Below are 22,801 nucleotides of genomic sequence, written 5' to 3' on the forward strand. Positions count from 1 at the left end.
CGAGTCTTCCAATCTCAAGACACCGCTCCCTGGAAGGAGTTGTGTCTACTCTCTAGAAGTCAATCCCCAAGAGAAGTCCACCTATCATTCCTGGACTGTATTCTGAGGACCTCTTAAGGAGGTCATTTATTTATGAAGACGTGCTAGAGTCCTAACTCCACAAGTCCAAGTCTTTATTTACCTGAAGGTTTGAACCTCTACTGCTGAGACTATAATTCCAATGAGCATCATAAAATAGGACTAGGGATATTTCTACAATCTCCTCAGGCACAAACTGAGGACATCTTGTCATTCTGACTCTGCAATATTAGCCCTGGAAAGGACAGGGCATGCAAGCCCCAGAAGGCATTTTTGCATTTTCTATCCTCAAAACAAGACTGGCTCTTATAAAGGATTTCGGTGCAGCTCCCTTACAGCCTTGAGTTGTCAGGTGACAGAATTCTGGGGAAGGAGGACGGAGTCTCTTTTCCAAGTGGAGGGGTATGATAATTCTGGAAGACTTTTGCTTTCCATGAGGCAGGGGCTCCTCTTGCCCCAATAAGATAGATTGACAAGAGTTTATAGGAAAGGCAAATAGAAAATGGAAAAGTTTGTCAGGTGCCTGTTTTCAGTGTTATAGCGGGTGGCGGAGGCAGGAGCGAGGGAAACAGGCTGAGAACGGACTGGACATGGAGGCTGGAATGGTTCAGGCTGATGCTCCTCCAACAGGGGCATGACAAAGAAGGTGGCTTCAAGGCTTAAAATATGAGGGCCACTGGTCCAAATTACCGTGGGAACAAAATCATACAACAGCCCTGCCTGACTGGCAAATAAAGAAGGCCATACGGGCTGAATAAAGAATTCTAATTTTAGGAAGAAGCCAATGAGCAGGTATTTACAACAAAATTAGCACATGGATATGATATGGATAACAGGAGTTGCCAGAACTGGTGGGAAGCTCATAAGAAATGGTAACACCTCCCCTCCAATATGGCATCCCCCAAGCCTACACTTGGCTTCGGGCCTTCAGCTTCAGGGCCCACACAGCCACCTGGCCACCACACTCAACAGCTTCGCAGACAGCCACACAGTGCCCAGGGTGACCATCAGCAGGGACAATAAGACATTCAAGAGGTACGTTCATGCCACAGTTATTGGAAAGTGTGGGCCTGAGTTGTGCTACACCCCCTACCTGGAGGATGTGGTAGATCCAGCCCACCAGCCCCTGGTGGGGGTGGGGGGCTCAGGGTGCAGGAGCATCTGATGGTGCTGGGGCCACCACTGCTGAAACGTACAGGTTGGCAGAGACAGAGGGTTGGTGGCAACATTAGATGGCAGGTTCTCAGCAGCTTAGGCTGAACAGAGAAGGCTGGTTTTCAGGTAATTATAACCTGGCCTGCAATTTACCAGCTGGATGCCTTAAAGAGTTTAATTTTATTAAAACTCCTGTGTGCACAGAATCCAATTTAATGCTGAAAGGTAAAGCTGCCCTTTATCAGTCCCTACATTCATGGAGTTTATGATCTACTAGACCAAAAGATACCTATATGGTTGCTAGGTGTGCTCATTGCTAACAAAGCGCCACTGTTTATAATCCTTTCAGTGGACAGAACTAGGAAATATATGGCTATAGATGTAGATATCAAGATCCTATATTTATTTCTCTGCCTACAGATGTTGTAGCTATGTCTACTAGTCAGAAAAAATTATGAATTCATACCGATATCTCAATTCAATATATCATAGGGGTTGTTCTAATCTTCCTCATTTCCACATTTGTAATTGTCTTTTCCTAATGTAAGAAACAACATCAATACATTTCCTCATTTGCTCAGTCCTATCATGCCTAGAAAGTGAGGTCAAATACACTACCCCACACAACTGTAAAAAAACTACTCAGTAGACAAGTTGTGTTTGCAGTTCTTTCTGTATTTAGACTGAATATACATAATTGACCCTTGAACAGATGGGTTTGAACTGCACAGGTCCACGAATATGTGGATTTTTTTTCAATAAATACAGTTTAGTACTATAAGTATATTTTGCTTCCTTATGATTTTCTAATAACATTTCCTTTTCAGTTTTGCTCATTCACTTTGGGATTTCACACAGACTATGGAGGGAAAGAATAAAAAATAGTGGTTGCCTCACAGTCAGATTTATAGCCTCAAATATTTAGTCTGTATAAATGCAGTTTGGTTGTTGTTAAAAATGCAAATTACCAGGATTCAAACCTGGAGATTCTATGCAGTAGTTCTTGGGTGGGGCTTAGAATCCGTATTTTTAATAAGCATCTCAAGTGAACCTGACAAAGATGGGCTAAGAACCACACTTTGAGGAAAACTAATGCAGAGTGTGACCTGCATAATCCAGAAACACCAGTGTGGAAGGGTAATGGCTCACTGGAGCTGTATATATGTATACTGGGGTTGGGTTGGGAAAGGCTCTGACAAGGCAGCATATACAACTGATGAGATACCCATAGTAGAGCACCAATTGTTTCAGTGCTCCCAGGGCCCATATATCACCTTATTTCTCTGAAAAATGAAATATTTCTTGTCAAATACATGAAGTGAGCAAATTATTTGAAAAAAAAAAAAAAAACGCAACTTACTGGGGTGCCTGGGTGACTCAGGCTGTTTAGCGTCCGACTTCGGCTCAGGTCATGATCTCGTGGTTCGTGAGTTCCAGCCCCGCATCAGGCTCTGTGCTGACAACTCCCAGTCTGGCACCTGCTTCAGATCTGTGTCTCCCTCTCTCTGATCCTCCCCTGCTCGCACTCTGTGTGTGTCTGTCTCTCTCTCAAAAATAAACATTAAAAAAAAAATTTTTTAAACACAACTTACCAAAACTGACACTAGAAGAATTAGAAATTTTAAGTAACTTCAAATAGGTAATTTAAATTTCAATTTTTTAATAAAAATTGAATTCAGAATCAAAAGATTTCTAAAAAGACACCTATAGAAGCATAACCTCATAACTACAATAAAGAACATCAGACAGTTCTTCACTCAGCCCCAGAAATCCATGTGATATAGTTTTATGAGGCCTTTAAAATATTTTAAAATAGAATCCAGCAATATATCGAAAAACATAATACATCATCACCAATTCTTTTATCCAAGGATGCAAGGTCAATTTAACAGTCAAAAACTAATCATTATAATTCACCACAATAATAGAGTAAAAAGGAAGTATTACATGATCTCCTCAATAAATGCAGAACAAATCTTCGACAAAATTCAACACTCTTTTCTTATAAAAACTCTCCCCATGGCTAGGAATAGAAAGTAATCTCTTCAATATGATAAAAGGCATATGTTGAAAAAAATCTTGTACTGTAATCATACTTAACGGTAAAATATTGAACTCTTTCCACCTAAGACAGGAACAAAGTAGAGATGTCAGCTCTCACCACTTTTATTCAACATCATGGTTTAAACTCTAGCCAGGACAATAAAACAAGAAAAATGGGTAAAAGAAATAATGAATGAAAAGAAAATGTTCTCAGTTTTGTGAGACACCATTATCTATATAGAAAACCCTATGGAAGCTACAAAATAACCCAACAGAGTCTAATAAGTGAACTTATTAAAATTTCAGGACTCAAGGCTGATATATAAAAGTCAACTGTATTCCTATATAAAACCAAAAGCATTTGAAAATTGAAATATAGGGGTGTCTGGGTGGCTTAGTCAATTAGGCATCTGATTCAGTTCAGGTCATGAGCTCACACTTTGTGAGTTCAAGCCCTGCATCAGGCTCTGTACTGACAGCTCGGAGACTGGAACCTGCTTTAGATTCTGTGTCTGTCTCTCTCTCTCTCTGCCCCTCCCCTGCTCACACTCTTTCTCTTTCTCTCAAAAAATAAATAAACATTTAAAAAATGTTAAAAGAAAATTTTAAAAAACCTAGATTTACCCCTTGTCTGAGCAATTGCCATCTGTGCACTAACAACACCATCATGAAGGTGATTCCTCATGTCCAATGGGGCACAAAGGTTTTACTTACCTGAATTATTGGCTCATCAGGTTTGGCCATTAAGTGTCCAACATACACAGTGTTGGGAAGCTGTGGCCAGGCAAAGGCAAAGACAAAGACAAAGCCAAAACTAACAAACCCCAGCTCTGCTTTCAGTTGAAGATGAAATAGCTCTGACCTAGAGCCTTCTGGGAAATGTTCCTTGATAGTGTCATCAAACTGAGTATGAATATATACCATTTGCTCAAGGTTGAAATGAAGAACATCAGAGAGTTCTTCACCTGGTCTCAGAAATCCATGTGATCTGTCAGGGAGGCCATGCAAGACACAGGTTCAGACAGCCCAAAATTGATATTCCAAATGTGCTAGTAAAGAGGTCACAGACAGCCTTCCAAGTTTCTCAGCAACCAGGAAAGTGTAACGATCCTATAGCATCAACCACCACTAGGTCAAAACTCTCATTCTTTAAGGAGCCCATAATATCTGTCCTTCCTAACAAATGACTACACTGAGTTGTGTCATGAAGCTACATGACCTTTAAAAGGTTTGTAAATGAGCTCCTGCAAAAAAAGGAAAAAAAAAGAAGTGAGAGATATTCAATATTCACAAATGGTGTTAATCTTCAAACACACTAAAGAATCTTCACACCAGAAGTGAACACCCAGAAAGCACTTTTGGCAGCAACCTGTTCTACTGCTCTCTCCTGAGAACTTTCTGATCCAGATACTGGTCCTTTCATGACCTCCAAATCTACCATGGCATTTCCGTGTTTTTTCTTTGCTATAATTCTTTCTGATGCTTAGAATGTTCCTGCTTTCTTCCTCTTCCTTTCTTCCCCTCATCAAAATCCTACCCATCTTTTGGTGCTCTTCCTGCTGTGGGACATATTACCAGCTATGGCTGGTGTCTCTGATCTCTCTCCACTGGTTGAATCCTGAAGCTCATCCATGACGTTCTGTAAGACCTCCAATTATATGCAAACTTTGTCCTTTTTTTTTTTTTTTTTACATTTTTATTTATTTTTGAGAGGCAGAGAGAGACAGAGTGTGAGTGGGGGAGGGCCAGAGAGAGAGGGAGTCACAGAATCCGAAGCAGGCCCCAGGCTCTGAGCTGTCAGCACAGAGCCCAACGCGGGGCTTGAACCCATGAACCATGAGATCATGACCTGAGCCGAAGTTGGACACCCAACCAACTGAGCCACTCAGGTGCCCGGCAAACTTTGTTCTTAAATATACCTGTGTGTAGGACTTGTTTTCCGGCAGCTGTGAGCATCTTGATGACAGGGTCTCATGAACACAAGTGAAAAAACAGTTTTTTCCATTGGAGAAACCACTGTAAAAGCTGTGTGTTAGTGACATCTGCTGGTTTCTTGCTTTCAACTATTGGACCAATGGATGTCTTCACACTCCACTGGCAACAAATCCTTCAAAAAGGTGACTGGTGCTTGGGGTTCCCACTTAAGGGCCAGTGAATGAGGATTTTGTACTTTTACCTCCCTCTCAGGGCCTCTTCTATGATACAGATTCCAAGAACCCTGCTGAAGATTAATGTCCTGTGTCAGCTTTTACTTGAGGATTTACTTTGTTTTATTGGGGATTCATTTACTTTTCTTTTAATAATGGTTAAACATTTGCTATGGTTTATACAACATTTGACAAATGCCACACCAAAGTGATTCTGCACTGATGATTCAGGATGCAGAATATGGGCTGAAACATGAGATTCCTACTACTCATGCCCAGGATTTAGGCACTTGACTTATGAACTGAAGATCAGCAATCAGCTGCATGATCTCCTTTTGCTAAAGTGAAGGCCCAACACTTAGAGAGAACCTCTGGAGAGTGGTGAAGGGGAAAACAGAAACATGGCTCCAGGAGGAAGGTCTCTACTCTTTGTGCTATAGGGGAGCGTTACAAATATATCTATGCCTGGACTTCACCATAAATAGTTTACAAGAGACTTTCTGAAAGTGAACCCCAAACATAAGCATTTGTTCAAAGCTCCTCAGGTAATTCTAATATGCAGCCAGGGTTCAGAAGCGCCCTCCTGAGAGAGAGAGAAGGCAAATATGCATTTATCCTAACATAAGGACACAGGGTATACCACCATTCATGCCTATTTAAATGGCTCAACTATTTCTAAAATTGGTTCTGGATGGATGCCTGGGTGGCTCAGTTGGTTAAGCCTCCAACTGTTGATTTTGGCTCAGGTCATGATCTTACGGTTCATGAGATTGAGCCCTGCGTCGGGCACAGAGACTGACCAGGATCCTCTCTCTCCCTCTCTCTGTGCCCCTCCCCAGCTCGCACTCTAAATAAAAATAAATAAATAAACAAACATTAAAAAAATAAAATTGGGGGTGCCTGGGTGGCTCAGTCCATCAAGTGTCAGACTTCCGCTCAGGTCATGATCTCATGGTTCATGGATTTGAGCCCCATGTTGGGCTCTGTGCTGACAGCTCAGAGCCTGGAGCCTACTTCAGATTCTGTGTGTGTGTGTGTGTGTGTGTGTGTCTCTCTCTCTCTCTCTCTCTCAAAAATAAATAAACATTAAAAAAAATTTTAATAATAAAATTGGTTCAGGGAAAAGAAGATGGAATGAAATAATGTTGGGACAAAAAGTGGTTAAAAGTGCTGTTTCAATGAAGAAAATACTTTCTATGAGGATAATTACTGACAATTACTGGGGACAAGAGAGAGGAATTTGTTTTGTCACTTCAGCAGTGTGATGAGCAGGGCAGCCTTCTTCCAAAAGGTCACAAGATTATGAGGAGAAAATAAATGCGGCCAAATGGGCAGTCATTTTAGGTCATAGTAAGTTTGATGAGGGTGTTCTGATTGGATTGGAGGGTGGGGGGTGCAGGCAGACAACTACTTTAAGCCAGAGAGAGAAGAGTCCAAGAAGGCTTCTTGAATCCAACGATCAAGTCAAGATAATTTTCCCAGTTATATCTGGGATGGTATCAAAGGTTTCAGTAACTAAAAAACTAGTCAAGGAAGATGTAACTTATAATTTGGCCTAGTATTTTTATACATCTTGATCTTTAGGTAGTGTAATTAAATGTTTACTTTCTGCCTACTATATGCCATACACTATGATAGGTTCTGTGGATCTCATAGTGTGCAAGGAAAACATGATCTTTGCTCTCATGGAGCTTACGGTTTGACAGGGAAAGCAGATATTGAGCAAATCATTACAAGGAAAAAGTTACCAGTGTGTTAAGTGTTTAAAAAGAAAGAGGTAGGCATTATGAAGTGTACAAACAACGTAATTAGCTTAGCAGTTAGTACAGTAATTCTCTCTATGTGCTACTACCAATTTCATATATGTTGGTGGGGATACATTTTAAAAATTAAGCTTTTAAAATAAATGTTTAAAGGGGTACCTGCCTGGCTCAGTCGGTAGAGCACGCAACTCTTGATCTCAGGGTTGTGAGTTCAAGCCCTACATTTGGCATGGAGCCTTAATTAAAAAAGAAAAAAAAATTAAGTAACACAGGGACTAGTTTTGAGAAATTCAAGACATTTGGTATACATTTTTGGAAATTAGCACACGAAAATAGGAACACCTGGGTGGCTCAGCCAGTTAAGTGTCCAACCCTGGATTTCGGCTCAGGTCATGACCTCATGGTTCATGACATCAAAACGCACATAAGGGTCTGCGCTGGCAGTGCGGAGCCTGCTTGGGATTCTCTCTCTCCCTCTCTCTTCCCCTCTCCTGCTCGTGCTCTCTCTCTCTCTCTCTCCTCTCTCTCACTCAAAATAAATTTTTAAAAACTTAAAAAAAGAGAAAGAAAATATAAACATTAACTTAATATGAGAGAGAAAAGACTTGCATAAATAGTGTTAGGCCCTGTAGGTCGCACTCTAAAAGTGTATGTTCCCTGCTAAATCTAGTTGGAGGATGGGAGAACAGAGGGAATACTTTTCATTTGTTTAGGTCTGTTTTGTTTTTTGTTTTGTTTTGTTTTGTTTTGTTTTGTTTCTGTGCCTATTGGCCAGTCTCTCAACTCCCTCCAATATTCTCTCAATAGGATTTTCAATAAGGTCAACTTATTGACTAATTTTTTTTCCCCCCCAGAGATGTTCTTCCTGGATTCTTCTATCAATTCAACCTGGACCAACTGCTCTCCAGGCCAACTGCACAGCTGATACCTTAGGACAAATCTTAACACTCTTTTGTTTTGCCACTTCTATATACTTACCCTTTGTCTTCCTCTTTCTTGGTCACCCCATTTGTTCTGCTGGGACTAAACGCTGTAATAACTTCTTAAGAAGTGGTATATGAAAAGGAAAACCTTTGAGACTATTTTACTGTCAAGTCTTGTTGGGTTTTCTGTGTCCACTGCTGTATGTCAATGCTAAAAAGTTTGATGCCATTCTGAGTCCTACTCATCATTGCAGTATATCAAAACATTTAGGTTGCTTTTAAAATAGTTTTTTTTTTTTTTTAAGTTTATATTTACTTTGAGAGAGAGAGAGAGAGCACATGTGAGTCAGGGAGGGGCAGAGAGAGAGAGAGAGGGAGAGAGAGAATCCTAAGCAGGCTCTAGACAGTCAGTGTGGGGTCCCATACAGGGCTCAAACCTTCTCTGTGGGATCATGTGGGAACTGTGAGATCATGACATGAGCTGAAATCAAGAATCAAACACTTAAGTGACTGAGCCACCCAGGCACCCCAAAACATTTAGATTGCTTTTTATTAATCACTGCTATTCTGAAATGTCACCATGATTTCCCCTGGTGTAGGTCATTTTTTTATTCTTTGTGTTGAATGCTAGGTGGGATCTTTCAGTATGGAGCTACACGTATTTTAGTTCTGGAAATTTTTCTTGTATTAGTTGTTTGATAAGTTTCTCCTGCAATTTTGCTGTTTTCTTTTCCTGGATTGTCATCAGAAAAATCATTGTGATGGGGTGCCTGGGTGGCTCAGTTGGTTAAGCATCCGACTCTTGATCTCTCAGCTCAGGGTCTTGATCTTAGGGTCTTGAGTTCAAGCCCCAGGTTGGGGTCCACACTGGGCATGGAGCCTACTCTAAAAAGAAAGAGAGAAATCATCTTGATCCAATCTCCACAAATTATACACAAGGTTTCATGCAACATAAAGCAGCATTTTGTCAAATTGATCTGGAAATGTGTGCAAAGGGTTTGCATGAATGGGTTGAAGACACAAGTGAGAGGATGTGAGATGGAGGGATGCAGAAGATGATGAGGAGAGTGAAACAGTGTTTCAAACTTTCTTATGCTAGAGTTATGGTTTAAGATGGACTTTGAAATAAACACAGATATCACACACATATCATTTTTCATTGTAATAACTCAGTAGAACTAAAATGAAGTTTTGCTGAACATTTAACATATGCAAGGTTTATCACCTATGGTAGGAGGGTCCAAACACTACTGTCCAGTATGGCAGCCATCAGCTACATGTGGCTACTGAACACTTGAAATGTGGCTAGTGTGAATTGTGAAATACACACCAGATTTCAAAGACTTAACACAAATAAATGTGAACTATCTCATTAATAATTTTTATATTGTTTACATGTTGAAATGATATTTTGGATATATGAGGTTCAATAAAATGTATGATAAAAATTAGTTTGACCTGTTTTTATTTTTCATGTGTCTTCTGGAATATAAATACATCATGGGGCTTGCATTTATAGCTCATGTTGTATTTCTATTGGACAGAACATGGAATAGAAAGACAGGATACCTAATGTGAACGAAAGTCCATTCTGTTGAAGTAAGATCACATCATGCCCATGGTCTTGAAGAATCTGAGATACCTGGGCCATCAGTAGATAATGGCTTCCCCTTGGGAACAGGGCTTCATTTTTGTGAGGTCCATGAAGAGAAAGGCTAGGGTGGGAGGGTAGGGAAACAGAGAAGCTTCAGGATAAACCTTCGCTGGATGGTGAGCAGAAGGAAAGCTTCATCTGCCTCTTCATTTCCTATATGGGCAACCCCGCCCTGGACCCTCAGAGTCCTCATGCAGAATGATTCCTGACTCTCTGAGCCCTCACCTGCCGCAACTCTCCTCTACAGTTTCCCTGGCCTGTGACCCAGAATGATAGGTAGAGAGGAAAAGGTTAGGACTTGCGGTCCCTGGATGTAGAGAAAACACATATTTTAAAACAGTGCTGGGAACATCTGACCATGAGAGAAACTCCCTCAGACTTAAAGTTTTTCTTAAGAATGTAACAAACACTACCTACTCCCTCCCCCACTCACGTTTCCCACAGAAATGAACAACTCAGCACCTACAGTTATCAGGCCAACAAAGGAAAAAAAAGTTGGGGGGGGGGGGGGGAATGGACCAAAACCATATTAGATAAAGTCCCTTGCCCATAGTTGGGGGCATTCACTTTCAAAGGTCCCCTCTCTGTAAAGAGAGCTTTCATACTATAATTACTTTCTAATCTTATATTCTAATAAACTTTTGCCTGCTGCTCATTTTATTTTGTGTCCACTTCTTCGTTTTTCCAGGTGGGGAGACAATAAATTCTGAGGAAGTGAGGTAAAAAAAAAAAATTCTGCAACGGGAGGGGCTCTATCCACGACAATGTGATAAGTTCTTGAGGACTTACTTAGAGCTTAAAACATTCTTCTTTCTAGGAAATAGACTACATTTTTTAAAAGGTCAAGCCCCTTGGGGCACCTGGGTGGCTCAGTCAGTTGAGTGTCTGACTTAGGCTCAGGTCATGATCTCACTGGTTGGTGGGTTTGAGCCCCACAATGAGCTCTGTGCCGACAGCTCGGAGCCTGGAACCTGGAGTCTCCCTCTCTCTCTGACCCTACCCCCCTCATACTCTGTCTCTAACATAAATATTAAAAATAAAAAAAAAAATTTTAAGGTCATGCCCCTTAATCAAGCTCCAAAACCTAATTCCACTTGGTGGTATACCTACGACTTCCTATAGCAGACAGCAGATCAGGGGTATCCTAGATACCCAAAGAGGAGGGGTATCCTCCTCTTTGGGAATTTTTGCTACAGTGGAAACCAGAAAGTGGCTGGAAAGTGAGCCCAGGAGGCAGTCATGGGGCGGAGGTGGAACTAGTCCTTAAAACTAGAAACTTCCTTTCAGTGTAAATGCTTTGTGCGGGGGGGGGGGGGGGGGGGGGTACTTATTTTGGGTCTGAGCTTGGCTCCAGTAAGAATTCAGACGTGGTGGGTGTGAAAATAAAGGAAACCTTTAAAATAGAGCGAGGAAGCCCTGAAGGGGGAGCTCTCACGCACGCACCACACAGCCCACGGAAGCAGCAGGAAGAAGGAAGATCCTTGTTTCCACCACGGGAGGCACTTTTCACACGGGAGTTTTTTTTTTTTTATCTCCTGCCTTTAAGAAAAGGAAAGGAGCTCTCAACCTGCCCCAGCTGCCTGCAACCAATGAGAAACTACCCGAGTCTCAAACCCTTGTTCTTCTCCAAGGAAATTTTGTTCAGAATAAACCCTCCCCAGTTTCCTCCTCAGACCTAATAAAAGCTGACCTTCTCTTCGTCTCTTGGGCTTCGCCATAGGTTCCTTGTCCTGAATTGTAGTTCCTTTGCTATCTCCACATACATTCATTCATTTTTTTTGCTTACATAACATTGCTCTTTGCTCTGTTTAAAGTTAACGAACGGTCCCTGCAGCCCGTCCTCACTCCCGCGCCAGAACTCTGCCCGACCAGATTGACGTGAAGGAGCGAGGGAAGGCTGGCGGAGACCGCCTAGGGCAAAGGGCACAGTCCTCGCCGGCGCCGCCTCCAGGCGCCCGCCTGCAGTCACCTTCCGCCGGCGCGCGGCGGCGCAGCCTCCGGGGGCTTCCCCAGCCCAGCCGCGGAGGGGCGGTCCAAGCGCGCGCGCTGCCCGCCCGGCACTCACCCCAAGAGGACGCGGCCAGGATTTGGGCGCCTTCCGGCAGCAAGAGCCCCGGCGGCAGCAACGCCAGAAGCAGCGCGGTCGGCCCTGCGCTACTCGCGCGCGCGGTGCCCGCCACGCCGGGCGCTGTGCTGCGCCGTGGGCCTGGCACCGCATGGAGGGTGAACTCCAGGCTGCAGGACCCGAGGGCGGGGTGCCTTCTCCGACCGGGTCGCAGCCAAGGGTCTGGCCTGGCTTCTTTTCCCCGCCCCTGCTCGGCCCTTTGATAGCTATTGGGGCCCACCTCTTTGGCCCTGCCTAGAAATCCGGGGTTGGAGGGTCTGCATGAAAATCTCGTGAGGACAGGCACCTCCTTGAAGTGGGCAGGTGAAACTCAGCAGCGCTAGCCTGGAATGCTAACTCGGGATACCCGGATTCTTCTTTTCGTATCCCAGGGTCCCTTTTTTTGGACCTTTCTTCTGACTTTGGGGTGCCCATTGCCCTTCTCACTAATTCTAATAGTCACACATACCTGATCTCCAATTCTCCCCTTCTTCCCCCAGAGGGTGGCGATGCTGTTTAAATCTCCCCCCAGAGGTGTTGATGTTTTAACAATATCCCACTCAAGCCCCGGTACCTCCGATAATTAGCAGTAGCACAAATCGGGTGGGGATGGCGACTGAGTAAATTCACCCATTCAACACAAATTTATTGAACACTTAGTATGGGTCAGGCAAGAGTGGGTGTGCAAACAAAACAAAAATCATTCCTCACGGAACTTCTGTTACGGAGATGAGTACAGTATTGGCAATAGTATGTTAGGTAGTGCTAAGTTTTAAGGAAAAAAAATTAAGTAGGGATGGCCCCTCTGAAAGATGACTTCCAGATAAGGCTCTGAAGGAAGAGGATGAGCTTGACCACGAGGATGTTCGCTGTTTCGTAATAAATGAGTGTCTGCTATGGGGCAGCACTATGCCTTGCCTTGCTTTGCCTTTCTTCCCTCCCTCCCTTCTACCTTTCCTTCCTATCTTCCTTCCTTTTTTTTTTTTTTTTTTTTTTTTTTTGGTGTTAAGGTAGCATCATTTATTTTGGCATTTTCAAATACATTATTTGATTATAATCCTCACAACCACCCTGATGAGCTCTGTTATAAACGATCTCATTCCCCAACTTTTTCTGACAAAGGAATCTGAGGTTCAGATTTACTGGGAGTCTCTGACTTAACCAGGATTCAGGGGATCCAAACACCATATTAAGAAATGCCACTTTCTTATCGATTCTTACAGTAAGATGTATATTGTTGGTGTTTTTTAAATGTTTATTTATTTTTGAGAGAGAGAGAAGGGGGCAGAGAGGGAAGGGGCAGGGAGAGGGGGAGACAGAGAATCCCAATCAGGCTCCACACTATCATCACAGAGTCCAATGATGGGCCCCAACTCCAGAACCCGGAGATCATGACCTGAACCTAAACCAAGAGCAGGAGGCTTAATGGACTGAGCCACCCAGGAGCTCCTCTATATTTTTGGATCTTCCACATACATAACCATCAAAATCAAGATAAATAAAAGTTTCCTTCTTCTTTTCTCATCCTTAGGCCTTTTATTTCTCTTGTCTTATAATTATGGAACATACAATGCTGAATAGAAGTGCTGATGGTAGGCATCCTTGGCTTGTTCTGGAACTCAAAGGTAAAGCCTGTAGCATTAAGGATGATATCTGCAGTAGTTTTAGGTTCCTCTTTATATGCATTCATGTGTATATATACATATATAGATACTCATCCTTTATCAAAAAAAAAAAAAAGAATGTTCTTTTAAAAAATGGGACTTTAAAAATATATAAATGAATTTTATCAAACTGTTTTCAGCATTTGAGATGTTGATGTGATTTTGCTGTTTTCAACTATTAATGTGATTTATAGAAACTGACTTTTTAAAATCCTTTACATTTTGAAATAGAGACATTCAGAAAAGTGCATACGATACAAATGTATATTGTGTATAGTGTATAATGTATATAGTTGATAAGTAGAAACATGCTTGTAAAAAACACCCAAGTGAAGAAATTTGTTGCCCTTAGTAACCCTAAGCCCCTCTGAGCTATACCCCTGAATGTCCATTCCTCCCAGAAGCACTACTCTGACTTAAATGTTAAATCACTTCACATATGACTTTATAGTGTGCCCAACTATGTGTGCATTTCTAAATAATAAAGGTTAGTTTTTGCCTGTTTTTGTTCTTTTGCTGTTTTGAATTGGATTTTTTTTTTTTTTTTTTGGTCATTCCAACTTTCCTGTATTTGAAGCTATTTCCTATTTCTATTCTTTCGATGACGACCAGAGAGATTATAGCATGCATCCTTAACAAAGTCTAGCTTAAGCGATATCTTCATTCCTTCTGCATGTTACCATGAGCTTAGAACACTATAATGCAGCTTCCCCCACTCCCAATTTATATGGTAAATTATATAATTTAATTCTCTCTAAAGATGTTAACATTACAAAATAAAATGCAAATACAAAGTACACATAACTACTCAACACTACTCAACAATTCATTACAAAGTGAACACCTATAAAATTGCCACCCTACAGGGGCACTTGGGTGGCTCAGTCGGTTGTGTGTCTGACTTTGGCCCTGGTCATGATCTCATGGTTCCTGAGTTCAGGCCCCACATCAGGCTCTCTGCTGTCAGCCTGTCAGTGCAGAGCCCACTTCAGATCTCCTGTTCCCCTCTCTTTGCCCCCATCCCCACTTGGGCTCTCCCCAAAATCAGTAAATATTAAAAAATAAAAATAAGTGCCACTCTACAAAGAGAACACAGGCAATGCAGAAGATTCTCTTGCGCTGCACTTCAATCACTAATCCCTTCCTCCTCCTCAAAGTTAAGCAATAGTCTGACATCTATGGTTATTTCTTCCTTAATTTTCTTATGGTTTTACTACAGAGCATTCATATTTTTACTATACTTGGTTTTGGCTGCTTTTGAAGTTTGTCTAAGTGTAATCACACTATATTACTTTTTCACGTCTACCTTCTTTTGATACACATTTTGTTTCATCTATGTTGTTGCATAGCTGCAATTAACTCATTTTCATTTGGTTTTTTATGTACATATCCATCATGTTGGATAAATAAATCTATTCTGTTTATTGAACTGTTTATGGCTGAGGCTATTATGAATAATGCTGCTATGAACATTCTTGTATGTTTTCTTGTGCACATACACATTTTTGTGTGATATATATATTCATTGCCAAGCCCAAAGTCACCTGTTTTCTGTTATCTTCTAGAAGTTTTATAGTTTTGTTACAGTTTCAGATTTATGATTCATTTTGAGTTAATTTTTGTGAAAAATGTAAAGTCAGCAGTGTCTAGATTTTTTTTTTTTTTTTTTTTTTTGCATGTGGCTATTCAGTTGTTTCAGCATCATTTGCTGAAAAGACTATCCTTCCTCCATTGAAGTACCTTCATTCCTTTGTCAAAGATCAATTGTCTATATGTGGGTCTATTTCTGGGCTTTCTATTGTGTTTAACTCATCTGTCTAGTCTTGTCAATCCCACAATGTTTTGATTACTGTAGCTGCATAGTAAGTTTTGAAGTTGGGTAGTGTCAATTCTCTGACTTTTGTTCTTCTTCAACATTGTGTTGGCTTTTCTGGGTCTCTTGCTTCACCATATAACTTTGGAATTAGTTTGTCAATATCCACAAAATAATTTATTGGAATTTTTATTGGGATTGCATTGACTCTGTAGGTTGGGAAGAACTGACACCTTGAGAGTGTTGACTCTTCTCTCCATGAACATGGAATCTCTCCAGTTATTTAGTTCTTTAATTTCTTTCATCAGTTTTGTACTTTTCCTCATATACATCTCATATATACTTTGTCAGATTTATACCTAAATAGCTCATTTTGGGGTGTGCTAATATAAATGGTATTGTGTTTTTAATTTAAATTTCACTTGTCCATTGGCTATATGGGAAAGTGATTGACTTTTGCATATTACTTTAGACCCTGCAAACTTGCTATAATAATCACTTATTCCAGGAGGGTTTTTTTGTCAATTCTTTTAGATTTTCTACACAGACACCATGTCTTCTGCTAACAAAGACAGCTTTATTTCTTCCTTCCAAATCTGTGTATCTTTTATTGCCTTTACTTGTCTTAAATTGCATTAGCTAGGACTAATATAAATGGTATTGTTTTTATTTAAAACTTTTATTTAAATTCTACTTAATGCAGGGGTGCCTGGGTGGCTCAGTCCGTTAAGCGTCTGACCTCAGCTCAGGTCATAATCTTGAGGTTCATGAGTTTGAGCCCTGTGTCAGGCTCTGTGCTGACAGCTCAGAGCCTGGAGCCTGCTTCAGATTCTGTGTCTCCCTCTCTCTCTGCCTCTCCCCCACTCATGCTCTGTCTCGGTCTCTGAAAAATGAATGTTAAAATTGTTTTAAAAATAACTTCTATTTAATACAGATGGTAAAATGGGTTTCAGGTGTAGAACTTAATGATTCATCACTTACATATAACCTAGTGCTCATCACAAGTGCCCTCCGTAATACACATCACTCATTTAGCCCATTCCCCACCCACCTCTCTCCATCAACTCTGTTTTTCTATACATAAGAGTCTCTTGTGGTTTGCCGCCCTATTTTTATCTCATTTTTCCTTCCCTTTCCTTATGTTCATGTTGTAAATTCCACATATGAGTATTTGTCTTCCTCTGATTTTATTTTGCTTAGCATAACACACTCTAGCTCTATTCATGTCGTTGCAAATGGCAAGATTTCATTCTTTTAATGGCTGAGTAATATTCCATTGTGGGTATGCGTGTATACATATATACACCACATCTTTATCCATTCATCAGATGATAGACATCTGGACTCTCTCCACAGTTTGGCTATTGTTGATAATGCTGCTATAAACAACAACCTCTTTGACCTCAGCCACAGCAATTTCTTACTTGACACATCTCCAAAGGCAAGGGAATTAAAAGCAAAACTGAACTATTGGGACCTCATCAAGATAAAAAGTTTCTGCACTGCAAAGGAAACAATCAACAAAACTAAAAGGCAACCAACGGAATGGGAAAAGATATTTGCAAATGGCATATTGGATAAAGGGCTAGTGTCCAAAATCTATAAAGAACTCACCAAACTCCACACCCGAAAAACAAATAATCCAGTAAAGAAATGGGCAGATTTCTTCCAAAGAAGACATCCAGATGGCCAACAGACACATGAAACGATGCTCAATGTCACTCATCATCAGGGAAATACATATCAAAGCCACACTGAGATACCACTGGTATCTCACACTGGTCAGAGTGGCTAAAATGAACCAATCAGAAGACTACAGATGCTGGCGAGGATGTGGAGAAACAAGAACCCTCTTGCGCTGCTGGTAGGAATGCAAACTGGTGCAGCTGCTCTGGAAAACAGTATGGAGGTTTCTCAAAAAATTAAAAATAGAATTATCCCATGACCCACCAATAGCACACTGCTAGGAGTTTACCCAAAGGATAGACACAGGAGTGCTGATGCATAGGGCACATGTACCCCAATGTTTATAGCAGTGCTTTCAACAATAGCCAAATTATGGAAAGAGCCTAAATGTCCATCAACTGATGAATGGATAAGGAAGATGTGATTTATATATACAAGGAAATACTACTTGGCAATGAGAAAGAATGAAATCCTGCCATTTACAGCAACGTGAATGGAACTGGAGGGTATTATGCTAAGTGAAATAAGTCAGTCAGAGAAAGACAGATACCATGTTTTCATTCATGTGTGAATCTTGAGAAACTTAACAGAAGATCATGGTGGGGGGGGGGTGGGAAGGGAAGGGGGAAAAATAGTTACAAACCTAGAGGGAGGGAGGCAAACTGTAAGAGACTCTTAAATAGAACAAACTGAGGTTTGATGGGGCAGGAGGGAATGGGAGAGAGGGGAAAGTGGGTGATGGGCATTGAGAAGGGCATTTGTCGGCATGAGCATTGGGTGCTGTATGGAAGCCAATTTAACAATAAATTATATTAAATAAATAAATAATGCTGCTATAAACATCGGGGTGCATATATGCCTTTGAATCTATATTTTTGTATCTTTGGGTAAAAACCTAGTTGTGCAATTACTGGGTCATAGGGTACTTCTATTTTTAACTTTTTGGGAAATCGCCATTGTTTTCCAGAGTGGCTGCACCAGTTTACATTTTTATGTTTCTGTCAGTCATCTGGATGTCTTCTTTGGATGCCTGTTCATGTCTTCTGCCCATTTCTTAACTGAGTTGTTTTTTGGGTGTTGAGTTTGATAAGTTCTTTATAGATTTTAGATACTAATCCTTTATGAGATATACCATTTGCAAACATCTTCTCCCATTCTGTAGGCTGCCTTTTAGTTTTGTCGATTGTTTCCTTTGCTGTGCAGAAGCTTCTAATCTTGATGAAGGAAGTTCTAATAGTTCATCTTTGCTTTTGTTTCCCTTGCTTCAGGAGTTGTGTCTAGTAAAAAGTTGTTACAGCTAAGGTCAAAGCAGTTACTGCCTGTGTTCTCCTCTAGGATTTTGATGGTTTCCTGTCTCATATTTAGGTGTTTCATCCATTTTGAATTTATTTTTGTGAATAGAGTGGTCCAGTTTTCCCAACACCATTTGTTGAAGAGACTTTTTCCCATCGGATGTTCTTTCCTGCTTTGTCGAAGATGAGTTGACTATATAGTTGTGGGTCCATTTCTGGGTTTTCTATTCTGTTCTTCTGATCTATGTGTCTTTGTGCCAGTACCATACTGTCTTGATGAATACAACTTTGTATTGTAGTTTGAAGCCTGGACTTGTGATCCCTCCAGCTTTGCTTTTCTTTCTCAAGATTGCTTTGGCTATTTGGGGTCTATTTGGGGTCTTTTGTGGTTTCATACAAATTTTAGGATTGCTTGTTCTATTTCTGGGAAGAGTGCTGGTGGTATTTTGATAGGGATTGCACTAAATGTGTAGATTGCTTTGGGTAGTATAGACATTTGAAATAATATTTGTTCTTCCAATCCACAAGCATGGAATGCTTTTCCATTTCTTTGTGTCCTCTTCAATTTCTTTCAGAAGTGTTCTATAATTTTCAGAGTACAGATCTCTTACCTCTTTGGTTGGGTTTATTCCTAGGTATCTTATGGTTTTTGGTCCAATTGTAAATGGGATTGATTCCCTAATTTCTCTTTCTGCTGCTTCATTATTGGTGTATAGAAATGCAACAGATTTCTGTACATTGATTTTATATCCTGTGACTTTGTTAAATTCATGTATCAGTTCTAGTAATTTTTTGGTGTAGTCTTTCAGGTTTTTTACATAGAGTATCATGTCATCTGCAAATAGTGAAAGTTTGGTTTCTTCCTTGCTGATTTGTATGTCCTTTTACTTTTTGTTGTCTGATTGCTGAGTTTAGGACTTCTAGTACTATGTTAAATAACAATGGTGAAAGTGGGCATCCCTGTCTTGTTCCTAAATGGCATTATGTTTTTAATTTCAAACTTCAATTTATAAAGGAAAGCAACTCTCTTTTCTTAGCCTAGCTAATGGTTTCACCAATTTTATTGATATTTCCAAGCACCCAGCTTTTGGTTTGTTGATTTTCCTTATTGTTTTCCTGCTTTAAATTTCACTGACTTCTAATTTTTATAACAGTTACTTATTTTAGGGGCGCCTAAATTTAGGTTTAGCAACCAACTTTGGCTCAGATCATGATCTCGCAGCTCATGGGTCTGAGCCCCATGTTGGGCTCTGTGCTACAGCTCAGACCCCGGAGCCGGCTTCAGATTTTGAGTCTCCTTCTCTCTGCCCCTCTCCCACTCATGTTCTTTCTCTCAAAAATAAATGTCAAAAAAAAAATTTTTTTTTAAACACAATTACTTATTTTAACTATAAACACAGGATAAAGTAACGTAGAACCTAAAGTACATTTAATTATTTATCTTAAAATATTTTGTTTGTAATACCTGTTAATATATTTGTAAGAAACAAAGAAAGCTTCAGGCTCCTTAAGAGTTTAATCTCTTAGGATAGTATGAAAAGATGGTATGAAATCAAACGCATAATCTGCAAAATTCTTAGGAACTTGTAGAAATGTACTTTATTTCATGCAAAGCTACATAATTTCCTATATTTTAATAGCTAATCAAATAAACATTTCAAAAAATTCATTACATCACAATAAGTTAAAATACTACAAAGCAACTGCAAGTCCACGAGTTTGTAAAAACCAAACTGAGAGAACATTATGCACAGATAAGGCCAAAGATGCTAACTCACGTATAGGTAGCACTTTGTAGCTTTTTCCACATACATATTTGAAAATGTAGTGAGAATATGCAGAGAAAAATAGTTAAATCCACAACCCATTGGTCAGATAGGAAAACATTTGTCATTACATATCAGGTAGTAATGGCTGATTAAAGATACATTTGGCATCATGCACCAAAAATCAACATAATGAACATTTAGAAAAATTATCAGATGCACACTTGAGAAAAACCTATCTTCCATTTCCCCTAACCCACTGAATTAAAGAACAAGCACTTTATTAATGCAACACAGGAATTGAGCTTTTGGTATACTTTGCTTGGGTACTGTTAGTTATAAAAAGACACTGAAGGGATGAAGGAATATTTCAAATTCACACTGGACTGAACTTCAGAATACTGCCCTAAGTAAACAGGATGTGGGTAGAACTTATTTGAGAAAGATTTTTAAACTACTTAAAAGCACTACAATTAGTTACTACAAAAACATTTTATAAAAATTAAATATCAGAAAGTAACAACATATTAGAGCTCTTGTTTCAATGCTATATAATTTATAAATATATATTAGATTACAGTAATTTAAAAGACACGTCCACATGTTCTCTACCTTCTAAGATGAGAAAAATCCTTCAAGCTGTTTTCAAAGTATGGACAAAAACAAATCCATTGGATTGCTTTTAATAAAATAAATACACAGTCTCTCCCCTACAACTTGGTGTACTAAGTTAGGAAGATGCTAGCCAGCACTCTTTTGAGACATACAGCTCTAAGTGACTAGGTTGATACGATTTTTATCAATAATATCAATTCAAAATTGTGTTGTATAGTCAGATTAATAAATTATGACTTTCCCTTACATCATGTCTGCCATAGTAAACCACTCTTTCTACTCTTCTGCACTAAGTACAGAAAAAATATTTTAGAAAATGATGGGAGATCAAGATAACCACAAAAGGAAAAGATTTTCAGGAGGAAAAAAAAAAAAAAGGTTAATTATCCCCAGGGAGTGTGTTAAAAACAAATGTCTCTTAGAATATCAACGAGAAGAGGAACATGCCAATATTCTTGCTTTATCAACAAATTAAAAATTACAGCAAGGTTTCAATCAACCTCAACAGACAAATCTTTTGACAATAAAATTTTAGGAAGACCAGGCTGAGCGTGAAAGGAATTAGAGGTGAGGTCATGCTCCCACTGATGGGACTCAGATGGGGCAAGGCTCGTGCCTGCTCTGCTGGGGGAGATGATCACAGGACCTGGTCCTCAGGAAATGGGATAGGGGATGACACGCCTTGGTCTTCCAGCTCTCTGAGCAGGAAAAAAGTCCTTTGGGAAGAAGTACCCTACATCGAGGGAATTCATATTTTAGAAGGCCTCCTGTAAACCCTCATGTAGTGTTCCAACCTCTTCTAATGAAAACTTTGCCAACGATGTAGGTTATTTATGAGTTTCTTTTCATAAAAAGATACCTCAAGGCTCTAAATCTTTTTGGGGGTTTTGTTTTGTTTTTGACAATCACTGGTTTTGGAAATCCATTTTTATGCCAAAACATTACACTGAAAATAAGGCATTTTAAGGAAGTGCCCTCCTTAGTGACCTAAAGACAACACACCAAGCCAGCTTACATCACATTCACATTCAGATGCTGCTTAGTTGTCTAGAAAAATCTGTTTCACTACTTTAGGTGCAACATTGCTATTCAAGTAGTGGGATCTGGCATCAGAACTAGTTCCTTTTGAGTGTACAGATCATCAGAAACAACTGTGTACACAAAACAGAAGAAAAATCTGTCAGTATATTAAAAATCACACTATAAAGAGAGGCCTCAGGTAAAAAAGAAATGAGGAAGGGAGGAAGTAAAGAAAGGAAAGATAAAACTCTAAATCTATTTACTTCTCAACATTTAGAATTTAATGTAATGTGATCCACTACACTTCAGAGATTCAAGTATGTTAAGATCTTTCAGGGACATGTTTTGCCTTTTTAGTGCAAATACACTTATCCTTATGATTTTCAGTCATGGTCCATTCAAATCACAAGTACAAAACTCAACATTACTGAACAGTGTAAATTATAATAAGGGAGAGTTTGTTTTTCCTTTAAGATGGTAATCAACACACAACCAAGAATATTCCCTGAATCTATTACAAGATAAAAAATGAGGTTTGTTATTGCACATAAATGAAATTCTTTCATTCGTATGCTAAAGTATACTTTAAAAAAAAAAAAAAAAACACACAAAATGACTTTCCTCTCCACATTTAATTTCATTACACAACCAGTGTAAATTTCAGAAGTGATACTCTAATCAAAAAGAATTCAAAACCAAATCAACTGGGGCACCTGGGTGGCTCAGTCGGTTAAGCCTCCGACTGAGGTCATGGTCATGAGCTCAGGTCATGATCTCACGGTCCGTGGGTTCGAGTCCCGCGTCGGGCTCTGTGCTGACAGCTCAGAGCCTGGAGCCTGTTTCAGATTCTGTGGCTCCCTCTTTCTCTGACCCTCCCCTGTTCATGCTGTGTCTCAAAAATAAATAAATGTTTAAAAAAAAAAAAACAAAACAAAAAAACAAATCAACTCACAGCATTTTTTGATGGTATGGGTTGTCTAATTTTCCAATCTATTTTTTATAAATGGAAAATCCTTGAAAGTTTTAATTTAGCTCTTACCACTCTTGTGAAATGAGGGCCTCTTTTGTGTTGCAATTA

General features: G+C 39.9%; 1 long non-coding RNA gene across 1 annotated transcript; it reads right to left on the reverse strand.

Annotated features, from left to right (window-relative positions):
* Positions 1 to 7,194: 7,194 nt before the first annotated feature.
* Positions 7,195 to 11,808, reverse strand: LOC109260107 (uncharacterized). Its single transcript, XR_008423682.1, has 3 exons — positions 11,454 to 11,808; positions 9,679 to 9,824; positions 7,195 to 7,422 (listed from the first exon to the last, which is right to left on the reverse strand). It is a non-coding gene; the product is annotated as an uncharacterized LOC109260107 (long non-coding RNA).
* Between the last annotated feature and the right edge of the window lie 10,993 nt (positions 11,809 to 22,801).

Source organism: Panthera pardus, unplaced genomic scaffold (assembly GCF_024362965.1).
Source record: "Panthera pardus isolate Hobbes unplaced genomic scaffold, ASM2436296v1 HiC_scaffold_2, whole genome shotgun sequence".
NCBI classification, from domain to species: domain Eukaryota; kingdom Metazoa; phylum Chordata; class Mammalia; order Carnivora; family Felidae; genus Panthera; species Panthera pardus.